The sequence below is a fragment of the Ochotona curzoniae genome, unplaced genomic scaffold (genome assembly GCF_017591425.1).
Source record: "Ochotona curzoniae isolate NIBS_2020 unplaced genomic scaffold, NIBS_Ocur_1.0 contig_883, whole genome shotgun sequence".
NCBI lineage: Eukaryota > Metazoa > Chordata > Mammalia > Lagomorpha > Ochotonidae > Ochotona > Ochotona curzoniae.
The window spans coordinates 19,408,121-19,425,099 of NW_024466599.1; the positions used below are offsets into that span (position 1 = coordinate 19,408,121).

Genomic DNA, 16,979 nt, shown 5'->3' on the forward strand with positions numbered 1-16,979 from the left:
AGTAATTAACTTTTTTGCCTGATCTTAATTTGGATTCTGTTCTTTATAAACAGAAAAAATCTTGACTTATACAGTCAGGCCATCTTTCATCCTTTTTGTTTGTCTTAAGACTTATTTATGTGAAAAACAGATTGACAGAGATGGGGAGGTAGGAAGAAAGAGAGATGTCTTCTATCTCTTTCTTGGTTTACTCCCCAAAAGGGATGCAACAGATGGGGCTGGGTCAGGCTGAAGAAGGGAGTCTGGAGTTCCATTTGGTGGGTGCCATCTTCTACTGCCTTTCCTGGTGTACTAACAGGGAACTGGATTGGAAGTGTAGCAGTAGGACTCAGACTGGGCACTCTAATATGGGATGCCAGGGTTGTAGGCAGCAGCTGAACTCTTTGAGCCACAACACTGGCCCCATCCTGTTGTTTAGGGAAATGTAATTTGAGAGAAATCAAGTGGCCTGTCAGGGTCAATGCTAGGCATTCATTCAGTCCTGCTTGGTCTCCTTCATTCCATGCTCTTCCTGCCGCAAGAGATGGCCATGGGTACTTGTAGAGCAGGTCTTGTCTCTGTAAGAAAAACTGGAATGTCAGCAACTGACATAGTTCTTTCCAGCCCTTGAGCAAGGCAATTATGCTAATACTATTTTATGGACCCAGTAATCCTCTCCACATATGTCACCTTTTTCATTTTGTCAAACAGTAGCTTAAACAAATCACTTGGCTGTGATTGGAGCATAACTCAGCCGGTGTGTCCTCTGGGTACATGAGTCCTTGCAGCCTTGCAGACTGGTACAGGAATCCAGTCTCGATTCATTTGAGATAGATGAGAGTCTATCCAGGAAACTTTATTAGCATCACTAAGTAGTTAGGTTACTAAAGAGCAGGACTTACAAGTCTTATTAAAGCTGTGTAAGATCTGTTTTCCAGCCTGAGTAAAGTGAAGCAAGTTCTCATCATAATTTGAAAATGATTCAGTCTTTTATAGATGTTGTAAGTGATATAGAAACATGGATGCTAACATGAACCCATTTTGTATACATTTTTTTCTTTTAAAAAAGATTTATTTATTTTTATTGGAAAGGCAGATTTACAGAGAGAAGGAGAGACAAAGAGAAAGGTCTCTCATCTGCTGTTTCACTCCATTAGTGGCAACAATGGCCAGAACTGAGCCAATCTGGAGTTAGGAGCCAGGAGCCTGTTCCAGGTTTTCCCTGCAGGTGCAAGATCCCAAGGCTTTGGGCTATTCTTGACTACTTTCCCAGGCCACAAACAGGGAGCTGGATGGGAAGTGGAGCTGCTAGGATTAGAACCGGCACCCACATGGGATCCCAGTGCTTGGAGGTGGAGGATTAACCTATTCAGCCAATGTGCCTGCCCTTATAATTGTATTTTTTCATAGTTATTCCTTCAAATAATTGCAGTACATTAATGTTCAGTTGAATGTTAATGCGTTTTAAAAAATTGCAGAAGACTCGTAAACTTGAGAGTTAACACAGTAAGGCTGAGACTTTATGCTAGTGAAACTGTAATTAGAGTTAAAAAAGAAAAGCTCTATACTTGGGGGAGTATAGCTAAAAATTTAACTTAATGTATTTACCCAATTAGCATACTATCAGAGGCTTCATCTTTAGACAATACCATAAAAATTAAGGCAGTTTAAACTTGAGTAGACAGTGCAATGTAAAAAAATCACCTAAATTAAAATCTACATAGCAAGAGGCTGTCTTGTTTCTTAACTGGGGACTCTGAACCTGTGATCACCATCATGTTTTCTCACTTTATAATTTCACCCCTTCCTCTTTTATATTGTGTATGTGCATGCGTGCGCGCGCGCACACACACACACACACACACAGCTTGGAGGAGCTTCTAGAGGAGCTGATGAACTTCTCAACCTCTGTGGTTCGTTTTACAGATGTTTGTCTTTGAATCATTATCTAGGTTATCGATGTGGTACAAATATTTGCATTTGTATTTTATTTTGCATTAAAAAGGAAAGATAATTATTAAGAAGCGAGACCTTAAATATAGATTTTAAGGAATTGCATTTCCTCTTCATTTGCCCTGCCTAGTTATAACTTTTGCTAAGAAACTTAAAACCATGAAATCTGTACCAACTTTGAAAAGGATCTCCTCCTTCCATTCAAAAAGTACTTAGTAATTGTTGTACAAGTCTGGCCTTGTCTCTGATGAAGATACAGATGGTAGTAAATAGGACAAATGCAGTTGGAATCTTCATTGTACTTTATTAATCATAGCAATAATACTGTAATTTAAAGTCTATTCTTTGATAAAATGTTTGGGAATGTTATAAAAATATTTATAATTATGGGTCCACTGTGATAGTCTAGCATCTAAAGTCCTCATCTTGAACGTGCCAGGATCCCATATGGGTGCCGGTTCTAATTCCGGTAGCCCTGCTTCCCATCTAGCTCCTTGCTTGTGGCCTGGGAAAGCAGTCGAGGATGGCCCAAAGCCTTGGGACCCTGCACCCGTGTGGGAGACCTGGAAGAAGCTCCAGACTCCTGGCTTCAAATTGGTGCAGCTGTGGCCATTGTGGCTGCTTGAGGAATGAATCATCAGATGAAGATCTTCCTCTCTGTCTCTCCTCCTCCTCTCTTAAAAAGAATATTTCTTATTATATCAGAAGCCATTGAAATTCTTCTTGGTATACTCTTACTAATAAGTAGCATATCAAGGTCAGATGTTGTGGCACAATGGGGGTTTCACTGCTGTTTACACCACTGATTGGGGCACCTGTGTCTCAAATGGGAGTGGGTGAAATCTTGGCTTCCAATACAGCTTCTTGCTCATGGGTATCCTGGGAGGAAGCTCATGTACTTTACTCCCTGCTGCTCATCTGGGGGACCTAGATGGAACTCTGGGCTCCTGGCTTCGGCTGGCCTCACTCTGGCTGTTGTGGGTATTACTTGGATTATGAACTAGTAGGTACAAGTTCTCTCTGTCTGCTTCTCTTTCTATCATTCTTCATTTTAGGGAAATGTAAGTTGAGAGAAATCAAATGGTTTTCAGGGTGAATGCAAAGAATTCATTCAGTCCTGCTTGGTCTCCTTCATTCCATGCTCTTCCTACCAACAAGAGATGGTAGGAAGACAAATAGGCAGTATATTAGTTGCTAATTGCTAGAACATAAATTTTTCCAAAATTTAGTGGCTTAAAACAACAGTAACTATCTCCCAGTTTTTTTCTGGGCTCGAAATTTGGCAGTGCTGTAGCTGGAAAATTCCACCTGAGTGACCCTCAGATGACTGCACTCAGGATGCTGACAGTGACTGGGGCTGGAGCCCCCACTTATGAGATGTCTCAACCATGTGGCTCTTGGCAGGAGGCCTCAGTTAGTAGATTGCTTGAGTGTCATCACAACATGACACCCGACTGCTTTCAGAGCAAGGTGTGTGAAAGCCATTTGTGACCTCGTTTCTGAGTTTGTACGCTGGTATTTAAGTTTTACTCATTTCGTTGGAAGTTATTTAAATCTGGACCACATTTAAGGGAAAGGGACTTAATCTTTACATCCTCAAGGAAAGGATATCAAAGGATTCATATATATATATATGAATATAAAATATATATATATGAATATATATTAGAATATAAGATATATATATATCTTAAAGCTACCGCAGAAGGTATTAATTAGGTAGGTATTGATTAGGAGTGTGGAAAGGTGGAGAAATAAAAGGTGCTATCTTTTTTAAAAAAGAAAGATTTATTTATTTGAAAGAATTAGAAAAAGAGAAGGAGAGACATAGAGAAAGGGAGATTTTTCATCTACTGATTTACTCTCTAGGTAGCCATAACTGATAGACTGGGCCAAAGCCAGGAGCCAGGAGATTCATCTGGGTTTTGCATGTGGGTGAAAGGGGGCCAAGTACTTGGGCCACCTTCTGTTGCTTATCCTAGGCTAGTAACAGGGAGCTGGATCCGAAGTGGGGCAGACAGTACATGAACTAGCACCTGTTATGCGATGCCAGCAAAATGATGGCTCTACCTGAAATGCCACAAGGAATTTTAAAGGCTGGTGAGCATTGTATTATCCCTGAAACCCTCTGCTTGCTTAGAACAATTTACACAGTCATACTAAACAATAAATATAAACACATGTTATTTTTTTGGTTTTGTGTCTCCTTCCGACTTAAATAGCGTTTTTTTAAAGGTTATTTTTATTGAAAGATGGAATCACAGAGAGAGAATGAGAAAAAGAGAGAGAGAGAAAAAAAAGTCTTATGTCTGCTAATTTACTTCCCAGGTGGCTGCAATGACTGGGACTGAGCTGATCCAAAACCAGGCGTTTTCTCTGTTTTTCTTACAATAGTGCAGGGACCTAACCACTTGGGCCATTCTCTGTTGCTTTCCCAGGCCATCAGCAGGGAGCTGGATTGGAATTGGAGCAGCCAGGACCCGATTCAATGTCCATGTGGGATACTTGCACCACAGGTCCAGGTTTATCTTGCTACACCTCAGTGCTGGCCTCTTCAATAGGATTTCTGACTATTGAAATCCTACCCATTAGGTGTGGCCTTATTTGTTTGTCATTTCCAGGAAGAATGAAAGTTTAAGGAAAGGCCTTAAGGTGGATGAATTTGAAGTTTGCTCAAGGCAAAACAGGATCGTTGAATGTGCAATACCACATTGAGTTTGGAGTGGCTGGTGTGTTGACAGAGCAGGTTAGGCTGCCTGTTACACTGGTACTCATAGGAGCACCATTTTTAAGCTTGACTGTTCCATTTCCAGTCTAGCTTCCTGCTCCAACACCTGGGAAAGAGCTGCAGATGGCCAAATACTCAGGCCCCTGCCGCCTACAGTGGAGATCAGGATGGAGTTCCATGCTCCTGGCTTTTTCCTAGCTGGCCCTGACTCTTGTTGCATTTTGGGGAGTGAATCAACAAATGGGAAATTTAATCTGTGTGTGTGTGTGTGTGTCTCTCTCTCTATATCTGTTTTTCAAATAAATGAATAAATGTTTGGGGGAGGGAAGATGTGGAGTTCAGTTAGTACTTACTACAAGACACCTAAGGTTCCAAAGCAGAGGCAAGGTATCATCAACATGCTATTTTATGATTTCACTGGGGACAGCACATTGGACGGAGCATGGGTTAAAGGAAATTTCAGGAGCCTGGGGTGTCTTGATAGTGTCACAAACAAGAAGGGGCTTAGGTTTGTAAGAATTCAACTTCATGGGCACAGCGCAGTCATCCCTTGGATTCTGTGGGTGAGTGGGTCCAGACTTACTGCAGATACCTACATTTGTATAGAACCTACCACAGCCTCTGTATACTTTAAATTATCTCTAGATTATTTATAATATCTAACAGAATGCAGATGTATGTAAAAAGTTGTTAAATTGTTTAGGGAATAGTGACAAGAAAAATTATCTATATGTTCAGTACATACATAATTTTAAAGATAGTTTTTCACCTGCTGTTGGTTGGATTGATTGAATTCTTGGATATAAAACTTAGAGAAATGGAAATCGGAGTGTATATACTCAGTAATAATTTTTTTAAGAAAATAAATGTACATATGTATTTACATACATATGTAATATAGAAAAGGATTAATGATAATATAGGTGAATTCACATATTAAGTAGACCTTTTTCTACCTTTTTGCTTTTAAAAAAATTTGTGATCCATGTTATAGCAGTAAAAATGTTAATCTCAAGGAGATGTAAAAGAAAATTAATTCTAGAACTCATTCTATTTTTGTTCAGTGTATGTACTTTACGTGGTATGATGAGACTGGTCTAATAAGGAATAGAAACAGACTTGTGATTGTGTAATAGCCTGCAATTATTTTTATGGTTATTACATTCCTATCTTCTTATGCAATATTTACAGTGTATATGTGTAGCAAGGGCATAAAATACAAGTTTGAACAGTCTTAACTGTAAATCAGAACCAAGTCACGCAATGCAACATTTGTGAAACCCTTTGGCTAATGCAGTCTACCTTAATACATAAAATACAAAGTTTACAACTCTGGTAAATTGGGATTTTTACATCTAAGTTCTAAAGCCTAATTGCACTCACCCCATCATTAAAGATTCACCAAGACAATTTGATATGGTTTAATTGTGAATATGGTGACATACTCTTACATCATATTTTGAAAAAAAGTGTTTTATATTTTATATGAGTATGATGGGGATTTTTAAGTAGATATGGCTACAAAAGATTGTGATTCAATCTGAAAACATGACCTATGGAAAGTCATCAACTGTGCAGAATGAGCTTTTCAGATGACAGATCTTACTTAGAAAACCTGCCAATGAAAGACAGAGAATGCTAACAAAAAAAAGAATCTCGTTGACTTTCAACATATGGCCTCAACACTGACATATCTTATAGTTTTTAGTGAATAGCAACTTAAAATAACTGGGTTGATGAAGACCAAAAGGAAAAAAAAAGTTGCATGAATTTTAAAACTCTGCTTTGGGTTTTTTTTTCTTTCACTTTGATTTTAAAGGGTGTTTTAATGTAGAGTAGCTATTTATGTTCAAGAGAATGCTGAAGGGGGCATTTCTTGGTCACTGTTCCTACTTCTTATTCACCTTTCAGGATAATAGAGATTCCTAGCACACTGAAGATACAGATCTCTAGCTGTGTGCAGTAGGCATGAGGAAAGTCCCATTTCATCTATCATCCTGATGCCTGGATCAGTTGGCTGTAGACTCCCTGTGTTTATTCTTTTCTTTTTATTTGCTGCAGTCCTTTCTTTCTTATGCTCGTGAATTCAAGCATTTCAGTGACTACTTAAAGGGGTCACTGTGATTTGTGTCACATCTGATATATTTCTTCAGTAGTGAGCAGTTTATATAATATATCTGAATGTCTGCTTGTTATCGCATGTATCTTTTTTCGCACTCATTTGGAATTTAATGAATATCTACTGTGTGACAAGCTGTATACTCCAGAAATCTCTACTTTACAGGGCAATCATGTCTGATGTATTTTCAGATGTCTTTGGGATATAATCGGTCGAAGAATTTGCTTACAAGTCAAATCTACTTGCAACCTTTCATTCCTTGAAATGGAGCTGATTCACAGAGGCAATTCTGAGTGAGCTTCTTTCTTCCCACCAGGGTAGAAATTATGGTGCTAAGTTGGAAAAGCATTGGCCCAACAGGAGTATTGACTCCCAGTTAACTGGGGAGCCTGGACAAAGGCAGACACACACTGTAATGCCGGTGTTACAGCTTTCTGCTTACTAATTGTATGACTTGGTTTTCTCATCTCAAAAAAATAATAATAAAATAAATGAGAATGCCGTTACCTGCTTCCAGGAGTGACTTGAAGAGTACTTATCAACTAGTAGCAGTTAGTTCAGTGAGTACCATAGAGCCCTCTATCAGTGTTTTCTATTATGATTCTCATCATTTTGATAGTTATAAAAAGTCTTAAAATAACAGAACAAGTATTTACTGATTGCCTGTACAAGTGGCTAAAATTTACACAACAAATCTAAGTTTAGGTGTTATGGGGAATAAAGTTAAAAGAGTTAGACCTATTCTTTGGAACTGTATCAACAACTGTACTCAAAGCACTTTTTCACTCTGGTTTTCTTTATTGCTCAAGGAAATTTTTAAAAACTGCACACAGCAGCTTTCTGGTGTCTGCTTCTGCCTGCTCTGGGGTGCTATGAAACTGTCCCCATAGCTATTTTGACAAATTTGTATCCATGCGTGCCTTCTCTGATGCTCTGTGCCTCTTTTTCTCTGTCCCATCGCCAATTCATGGCCTGTGAAAAAACCCAGAGAAGTTTTTCTTTATTCAGTTAAAAAGAGAAAGAAACACCATTTCTGACCGCCCTAGCCCCAGCTCCAAAAAGGCTTACTGATTACTGTAGCCTTGGAAGTGCTTTCCTTCCCTATCAATCTTAAGTTGTCAACAGTGTGACTTTGTGATGAAAGATATATTTCTTTAAAAGGTTGGGTATACATTTCTCTCTATATATGGACATTTAGAACCATCAGAACTAAACAGCTTTTCATATATAAAATTCATTGAAAATTGCTTTTAAGTAAAATTACACTCAAGATTTGTGTATCTTGTTTTTTTCCCTCTTAAAAATAAATACCTATTTAAAATAATAAAAACGAGACTTTGGCCCAACAATTTTGACAGCAGTTGTGATGCCTGCACCCTATAGGAAAGTACTGGGTCCAGGTTCCACCTCTCTTTCCACTTCCTGCTTCCTGTGACTGTGAACCCTGGGGGGCAGTGGTGCTGGAGCATGTGGGAGATCTTGACTAAGTTCTTGGCTGTTAGCTCTGGCCTGGCCCACTCCCAGCTGTTGCAGGCATTTGGGGAGTGAACCATCACATGGGAGCTCAGGCTTGCAGGCTGACTGTTGACCTGTCCCTCAAGGGAAGAAAATAAATAAAAATTTTAGAAAGCTTTGTGTGTGTGTTCATTTTTGTTAGATATTCAAAAAAGGTGCTAAGTCACGCAAAAGCCCTGGATAATAATTTAAGCTTCTGGTCAAATTGCTGTTGTTTAGATTACATGCCCAGCATTTTCTGTATCACCTTGGTAAGTTACTCAAAGCTCCTAAGCCTTAGTTTCTTGAATTATAAAATGTGAAATAGAAATGCAAAAACCCATAAAATAGTACTCCCTAAAAAGATCATTATTAATGTGTTATTTGTAATTCATATGTTATTTGTTATTTGTAATTTCCTGCTGATTTTCATTGACATTGCTGTGTTTTGTGGATTTACTCATTCTTTAAAAAAAGTTGTGTAGGATTCAAATTTCCGTTAAGTGAATGTGTCACAATTTACTATAGAGTCTTTACTGCTGGATATTAGGAGTGTTTTCATTGCTTTTGAGGGGAGTGAGGCAGTGAATGTCCATGACAAACATGCATAAGTCTAACTGCTTATTTAGGATGAAGCCTTAGAAATGTTATTGCTGCCTGGATCAAGGGAGTTCCTGGAATTTATGCACAAGCATAAGTATGCGCTTACACGCTCTCTCTCTTTCTCTAGCACTCTCTTTCTCTCTCTCTCTCTCTCACACACACACATTTCTCCAGTCTCAGTAAATCTGTCTTTCCCACCAATCCATCTGTTCTTTGCGTAGTAGGACAGCTAAATTCCTGGCTCCTACCCACTAGATTGTAGAACTCTCCTTCTGCCCTCAGTTGTGACAATAAGAAATATATCCACACATTGCCGAATGTCACCTGCAGGACAACACTGCCCCTGATTGAAAACTACTATTTATTCGTTCACCAGAATGAGTAAATTAATTCTGAAAGGAGATCTCAGACTAGGATTTAAGACGTAGGATATAAATGTATCCATTTCTAGGTTTGTCTCTGTATGTGTGTGAATAAAGCAAGATTTCTCCTGGACCCTACTGAAGAAACGGGGCCATATTTATTTAGTAATAAATCTTCCAAGGATCGATTTCCCTATCGCTGGACTTTTCCATGCTTTTTTCCTTACTGACTTCCCTGGTGTTGGTAGGAGTGAGCCGCAGAAGAGCACTGTGAAGTGCTTAAGGGAAGGAGTTGGTGAGACCCAGACCTGGGCCCGGAGAAGGGACTCTGCTCCAAGGCTGGAGAACATTCCCTGGGGCAGTTAGGGTTTTCTAGCTCCTGTTTAAGGTGTAAGGTTTCCCTGAGAATAGTAAGCTTTCTTTATACTTACAGTGAAATAATCTGTGTAGTTTTTGGGAATGGAAAAATACAGACCAGAAAAAAATGAAGGCGCTTCCTTAGAAATATTTTTAGAAATAATAATATTTTTAGAAATAATTAAAAGTTGAAATTTTCTAAAAATTGAAATTTTTTAAAAATAAAATTTTTAGGAATTTTTTAAAAATAATTAAAATATTTTTAGAAATCTTAAAAAAATATTTAAAGGTGCTTCGTTAGAAAGTATCTAGGAGAGTCACAGACTTTTTTTTTCTGTTTAAGAATCTTTGGGAACATTGAACTCTAAAGGTTTCGCATACTACAAAGTCTTAAAAAAACCAGCTGTTGTTCTTGTCTGCCTATGTCTGTTTTGAACACTAAGCACCCTCAAGGGCCTGTAGGCACTCTGACAGTTCTTTGCTTGGTCACTACCTAAACTGGATCTCATAGAGTGTACAGGATACAGGATCATCTTGACTAGATTGTACTTCCCTGTAAACGCTGAGCAGGCAGAATTTTTTGTTGTTGTGTTTTTTTTTTTTTTTTTTTTTTTTTTGAGAATGTAGCTTGACTAGGCCTTCGGGTTCCTAAGCAGTTGGCAGTGGAATTGTACAGCATTGGGGCCCCACCCCTATAGTAAACAGTGACTCCCTGGTACATAATAGCTCCCTTTCTAAAGCAAGGAAAATTTATACTTAGGTAAAAAAGGATGAAAGGTTAAATTGTGAATTACAGGTTAAGGATCCTGTAACCAAAATGCTAAGGGGCTAGAATTATCGTGGATTTATTTTTTTTTTTTTTTGATTTTGGAATATTTGCATTTTCATATTGAGATTTTTTTGGAGGGAATAGGATTGAAATCTAAGCATGATATTTACTTATATTTCATACACAGTTTATACATCTAACCTGAGGTAATTTTTTAGTGTACTTGTATTTTGACAATGACCTGTCATGTTAGATGAGGTGAATTTTTCCAAGCATGACATCATGAGAGTACTGAAAAAGTTCAAGAGCTTGGATTTGAAAAATTTTTAATTGATTGGCTGATTTTATTTGATAAACAGAGAAAAAGAGGATCACCCATGTGCTGATTCTCCCCCCAAATGGCCATAACAGCTGAGATTGGGCTTGACTAGGATCAGGAGACAGGGAGTAACCCAGGTTTTCTGTCTGGTAGACATCCTGCTATGTGAGCCTTCATGCGCTGGTGTGCAGGTACACAGTAGCAGGGTGCTGGAGTATAGAGTAGGTCTGGACCTTAGACCCAGGCACTTTAGAATGAAATACCATATTGTGCTACATGGCATCTTGGCTGCTGCATCAAATACTTACTTACCTTTGTAATATGGGTTTTGAATTTAGGGATGCTCAGCCCGTATAACGGGTATAAAAACAAAGACTCTGTGTATATGTGTGTGTGTGTGTAACTGTGGGCATTGTATCTTTTTAGGGGACACAAACTAGCTTCGCATCCTGTGAAAGTTTAGTATTTTGTAAGTTTTGGTAGTTATAGAAACTGGATCTGATAAATTATTCAAGTTTAATATGCAATATTTGCCACATATTTCAAAAGCCACTGGAAATAATGCACTTAAATCAAATACAGTACTTTTTTTTTTTTAGAATTTATGGTTTCTGAGCCTGGCATATTGGCTCAGTGGCTAAAATGCTCACCTTGTATGCACCAGGATCCCATATGGGCTCCAGTTCTGGTTCTGGCTATTCCGCTTCCCATCCAGCTGCCTGCCTGTGGCCTGGGAAAGCAGTAGAGGGTGACCCAAGGTCTTGGAACCCTGCACCTGCTTGGGAGACCCTGAAAAAGTTCCTGGCCCCGGCTTTGAATTGGCTCAGTTTTGGCCTTTGGAGCCATTTGGACAGTGAACTAGTAAACAGATTTTTTTTCTCTGTCTCTCCTTTCTGTAAATCGGCCTTTCCATTAAAAATAAATAAATATTATAAAAAAATAACTAAATCTTCAGAAAGAGAATTTGTGATTTCTAAAATTATTCTAACAATTCTATTATAGAATTGTTTTATCATTTGAATAATAATTCATATTTTTCTTTTATTTGTATAGTTTGTATTATAGATTATTAGATTTAATTTAAAAATTTAAGGCAGTGCATTTTATGCTTTTGTAAAATGGTTGATTTTAAGGTTTTTCTGCGGGAATGACTCCTACTTAAGTAATTTAATATAGTTTATATAAATAATTTAAATGTGATATGATTACTTAAGAGCTACAGAATAGATGGAAAGACAGAGAGAGGTCTTCCACCTGCTGGAATGATTACAATGATCAATTTTTGGGCTAAGCCAAAGCCATGTCATTGTAGGAGCCAAAGCACTTGCACCATTAGCAGAGAGCTGGATAGGAAATGGAGCATCCAGGATTTGAACCAGAGCCAATATGGAATGTCAGTGTCACAGGCAGCAACCTTGCCTACTAGGTCACAATGCTGACCCCACTTGATGTTTTTAATAGAAAGTTTTGTCAACACTCTTTTCCTGTTGTCTTTGTATGAAGGTATTTCCATATCAAGCACACTTCAAGGACAGACTGTATGCATTTTTTTTAAAGATTTATTTTTATTTTTATTGGAAAGGCGGATACACAGAGAGGAGGAGAGAGAGAGAGGAAGATCTTCCGTCCGATGATTCACTCCCCAAGTGAGCGCAACAGCCGATGCTATGCCGATCCGAAACTGGGAATCAGGAACCTCTTCCTGGACTCTCACGCGGGTGCAGGGTCCCAAAGCCTTGGGCCATCCTCGACTGCTTTCCCAGGCCACAAGTAGGGAGCTGGATGGGAAGTGGAGCTGCCAGGTTAGAACTGGCGCCCATATGGGATCCTGGCGCGTTCAAGGCGAGGACTTTAGCCACTAGGCCACGCCGCCAGGCCCTGTTTGCGTTTTTTGATAATGTATCTGAGTGTCATCAGTTCATTATTGTATATGGTCAGTAAGGTTTGTCAACTTAATACATTCTTTTGTTAATTGGCAATTGGTGGTAGAAGTCAATGACTGGGAAAATCTGTAAATATTTTGGCAGCTTCTGCTGTCTTTCATTTTAAGAGTTCTTGCCACCTTCTTAACCTTTGGGTCTTGGAGACAAACACTAAAATTACTCAGAGCTTTGCCTACTTACTGACAATAGAATTCAATATAATTAGTAATTACTGGGGATGAAGAGGCTAGTTGATTATAAAGACCTAGATGTTTATAATAATAAAGCATAACCTTTTATATTTGAATATCTTCTTACAGAATATTTCAAGAAGGTATCTCCTCTTTAAGAACTAAAGTTTTAAGAGATGACTATTTCTCTTTGTTCTTATATGTTTTATGAATTTAAAATATTTTTATAGCATGTATAAGATGCTATTAAAATTGTATTAACTTCTGGCTTTTATCCCATAGCATAATTATCCTTGATTATAGACTTCAGAAGAGGTATTGCACTGAGGAACTGTTTATTTCACAAAAGAATTTCATGTAAGTTTCTAGAACTTACATTCTGAGATTTAAGGCTGTGCTTTTTAAAGTAATTTAATGCTAAATAAATGCTATTTTCAGAGAAAGTTTTAAATACATTTTTTATTGTTACTGCTAAAGACAGTTATCTCCAGTTTTATATACCAGACATTCTTCAACATGGGTTTTTATGAACACCCAGGATGTCTAGCAATACCTTCTTTGGGCATATCTCTTTAGTTCCTTTCCTGTCTTCCCTCCCATTTCTCCAGCCCCACCGAAAAGAAAATGCTCAGGAGATGGAACCTAAGTATCATATCATGTTATCAGGCTTCTTTTCTTCACTTTTCTGGAGTGCCAGTGTGTTGGGATGGAAGGATAATGTGAAGTGTGGTTTCTATGAAATCCATTATGTCAAGAAAATGAAATACTAGTGAAGATGAATCTAAAATCATTCCCTGGGTTTCTGACTTGAGTACCTGGGAATAGTGAAGTCATTTACTCACATAAGCAGGTTGAGGGTTTGATTAGGAATCTAGTTTGAATGTGTTGATTTGGCACTGCCTTTTAGACATTTCTAGATAGAGGTGTCTAACAGATAAGGTATGCAAGTCTGGAGTTCAGAAAAGAGGTTGAAGTGACACTACTTATCCCATTGGAATGGCTGGAATCACCTGACAAGATAAACAGAAAAAAGAGTCCTAAGGCCTGAGGATATTAGGAAGGTAAGCAAAGAAATCAGCATAGAGATTGGGTGAAGATGGTTGATGAGATGGTAGAAAAACCAGGAGAGAGCTGGCTTTTGGGAACATAAAGAAAGGGTGGTACAGAAGGGAGCTTGGTCAGCTGAGTCCAACATTGTTTAGCACCAAGAGGAAAAGAAAGTGTTTAGAATATGGTACCTGCATTATTTGTTCCTCATGCATTCATTCATTCTACCCCCTTTTAACATTTTTTTTTTTTACTTTTATCTGAAGGGTAGAGTTACAGAGAAAAGAAGGGAAAAAGAAAAGAAAGAGAGAGAGAGATCTTCCATCAGCTGGTTCACACCCCAAATGGGCACAAAGGCCAGAGCTGAGCCAAATCAGGAACTTTTTCTCACTCTGTCATGTGGGTTAGAGGCCCGAGGCCTTGGGTCACTCTCTGTTATTTTCCAGTCCATAACAGGGAACTGGATGGAAAGTGGAGCAGCAGGGACACAAACCAATGCCCACATGGATTGATAGTGTTGCATCAGAAGCTTAGCATATATCTCACCAGCTGTAGTCATGCATTTATTAAAAATTTTTACATATGTATATTTGCATTTTATTGAAAGGCAGAGATCATTCATCTTCTGGTTCATCCCCTGAATGTCAACAATAGCTGGGGTTGTATGAAGCCAGAGCCATGAGTTCCAGAATTCAATCTGGTTGGTCAATGTGGGTTGCAGGAATCAAGAGCTTGTACTGTCATCTGCTGCCTCTCAAGGTATGTATTAGCAGGAAGTTGGAATGAGAAGTGCAGTCAGAACCCAAATACTCTGATATGAGATGTAGCCATACTAAGTGGAGTCTTATATATCAAACACATACCCCTTCATTTATTCATTTGTTGATAATTAAGCAGTTGATTTTCAGTGAGGCTCATTTTGCAGTTATTCATATTTGCAACATGAACTAATTTTTCTTCTCTTGTTTTCATGTCAATTAAACACATAAATGAACATATGTTCCCAAATAAATTAAGGAACATTGATCTTAACTTCTCCATCCACTTACTTTTAACATATAGAAATTTACAGTTTAAAAAGTAGCAGTAGGGCCCAGCGCGGTGGTGCAAGTGGTTAAGGTCCTCACCTTGCACGCCCGGGATCCCATATGGGTGCCGGTTCTATCCCGGCAGCCCCACTTCCCTTCCAGCTCCCTGCCTGTGGCCCGGGAAAGCAGTCGAGGACAGCCCAAAGCTTTGGGACCCTGCACCTGCGTGGGAGACCCGGAAGAATCTCCTGGCTTCGGATTGGCATAGTATCGGCCGTTGCGCTCACTTGGGGAGTGAATCATTGGACGGAAGATCTTCCTCTCTGTCTCTCCTCTTCTCTGTATATCCGCCTTTCCAATAAAAAAAAAATAAAAATAAATCTTTAAAAAAAAAAGTAGCAGTAAAGATCAGTTCTCTCTCTTTAAAGGTTTGTTTATTTTTGTTGAAAGACAGGTTTAAGGAGAGAGAAGGAGAGTCAGAGAGAGAGAGATAGAGAGAGGCCGTTCATCTGCTGGTTCACTTCCCAAATGGCTACAATGACTGGAGCTGGGCAAATCCAAAGCTGGAATCCTGCAGATTCTTTGAGGTCTCCCACATGGGTGCAGGGGCCCAAGGGCTTGGGCCATTCTCTGCTGCTTTCCTAGGCGCATTAGCTGGGAGCTCGATCAGAAGTTGAGCACCTGGACTTGAACTGGCACACATATGGGATGCTGGTACCACAGGTGAAGGGTTAACATACCACTACATAGCACCAGCCTCTAAAAATCAGTTCTCAAGATGTCATCAAACTTGCCAGAGTTTCCTCAAAACAGACTTTCCAGAATTGTGACTATCTGAATGATGGAGGAGGGAACATGAGGGGCAGAGGCCCAACGGGTACTTCCATCTGCATAATGAGAAGGTTGTTGTTTATTGTATACCTGTCTGGGCTGTTTTATCTAAGGGAAAAACAACGAAACTCTTGCTTATGTTTCTAGAGAGAATCATCAGAATTTGACAATCTAATGACAATGTTTATTCATTGTCTTATTGATGTGTAAGTAGGCAAGAATTTGAAAAAGGTAAAAATAAAAGCTTTTTGCTTACTTTTTTAGGAAATAGAACTTGGTAAAGAAAACTTTTATGAATTGTTATTTATATAAGTCTTTCTGTACACAGTAAGTAAGCATATTCTTTCATTGTTGCCCATTGTGTATCTTAAAAAATGAAAAGTACAACTTTTAGATCTGTGGCTTTGGTCAGGTGTCCTGCCTTAATGATTCTTTTTATGGGAAACTCAAGGTCTAATTATGCTGTTTGAATTTACAGTGCTTTTTAGGGGTTGTTGTTCTCTGTAAATCTAAGTATTATCTTTAAGTGAGAGTGAGGTAAACGTATGTTTCATTTTATTGATTAAAATTATGCCATAGACACTAGACGATTCATATTTATACTTTGACATAAACCTATTTTGTTGAACTCAGAATTATTCTACTCTGCTTTTAGTGTTTTCTTAACAGTATTAACAGTGTGTATTTTATATCATTTTCCAAACATGTTAGCTAAAATGTCATAAATCTACATTCATTGGTAACTTTATACTATAGATATTTTTATACAGACATTGCATATACTACTTTGTGTGATGCATTATTCACTTTTTTTTTTTTTTTTTAATTTGAGAGGCAAAAAGAGAGAGGGAGCACAAAATTCCCATCTCCATGGTTCACTTCCCCGGAATCCACAATGAGTGCAGCTGGGATAGAGCTGGAAACTCAGGCCTCCACCTGGGTGGCAAGAGCTCAGTGACTTGAGCCTTGATGCTGCCTTCCAGAGAGTGCGCTGACACAAATTTGGAGTCAGTGGCCAGAGTCAGGAAATGACAGCAAGAATTTCAATGCCAACTAGACCAAATGCCTAATCCGTTCTTTTTTTAAAAGATTTATTTTTATTATTTTTTTTTATTGGAAAGACAGATATACAGAGAGGAGAGACAGAGAGGAAGATCTTCTGTCCAATGATTCACTCCCCAAGTGAGCGCAACGGCCGATGCTATGCCAATCCAAAGCCAGGAGATTCTTCCGGGTCTCCCACGCAGGTTCAGGGTCCCAAAGCTTTGGTCTCCCAT

The 16,979-nt window shown here is 38.7% G+C and overlaps 1 protein-coding gene across 3 annotated transcripts in view; it reads left to right on the plus strand.

The window, feature by feature from the left end:
- Positions 1-16,979, plus strand: part of BABAM2 (BRISC and BRCA1 A complex member 2) — a 449,694-nt gene that overhangs the window by 190,148 nt on the left and 242,567 nt on the right. The gene's annotated exons all lie outside the window — the stretch shown is intronic.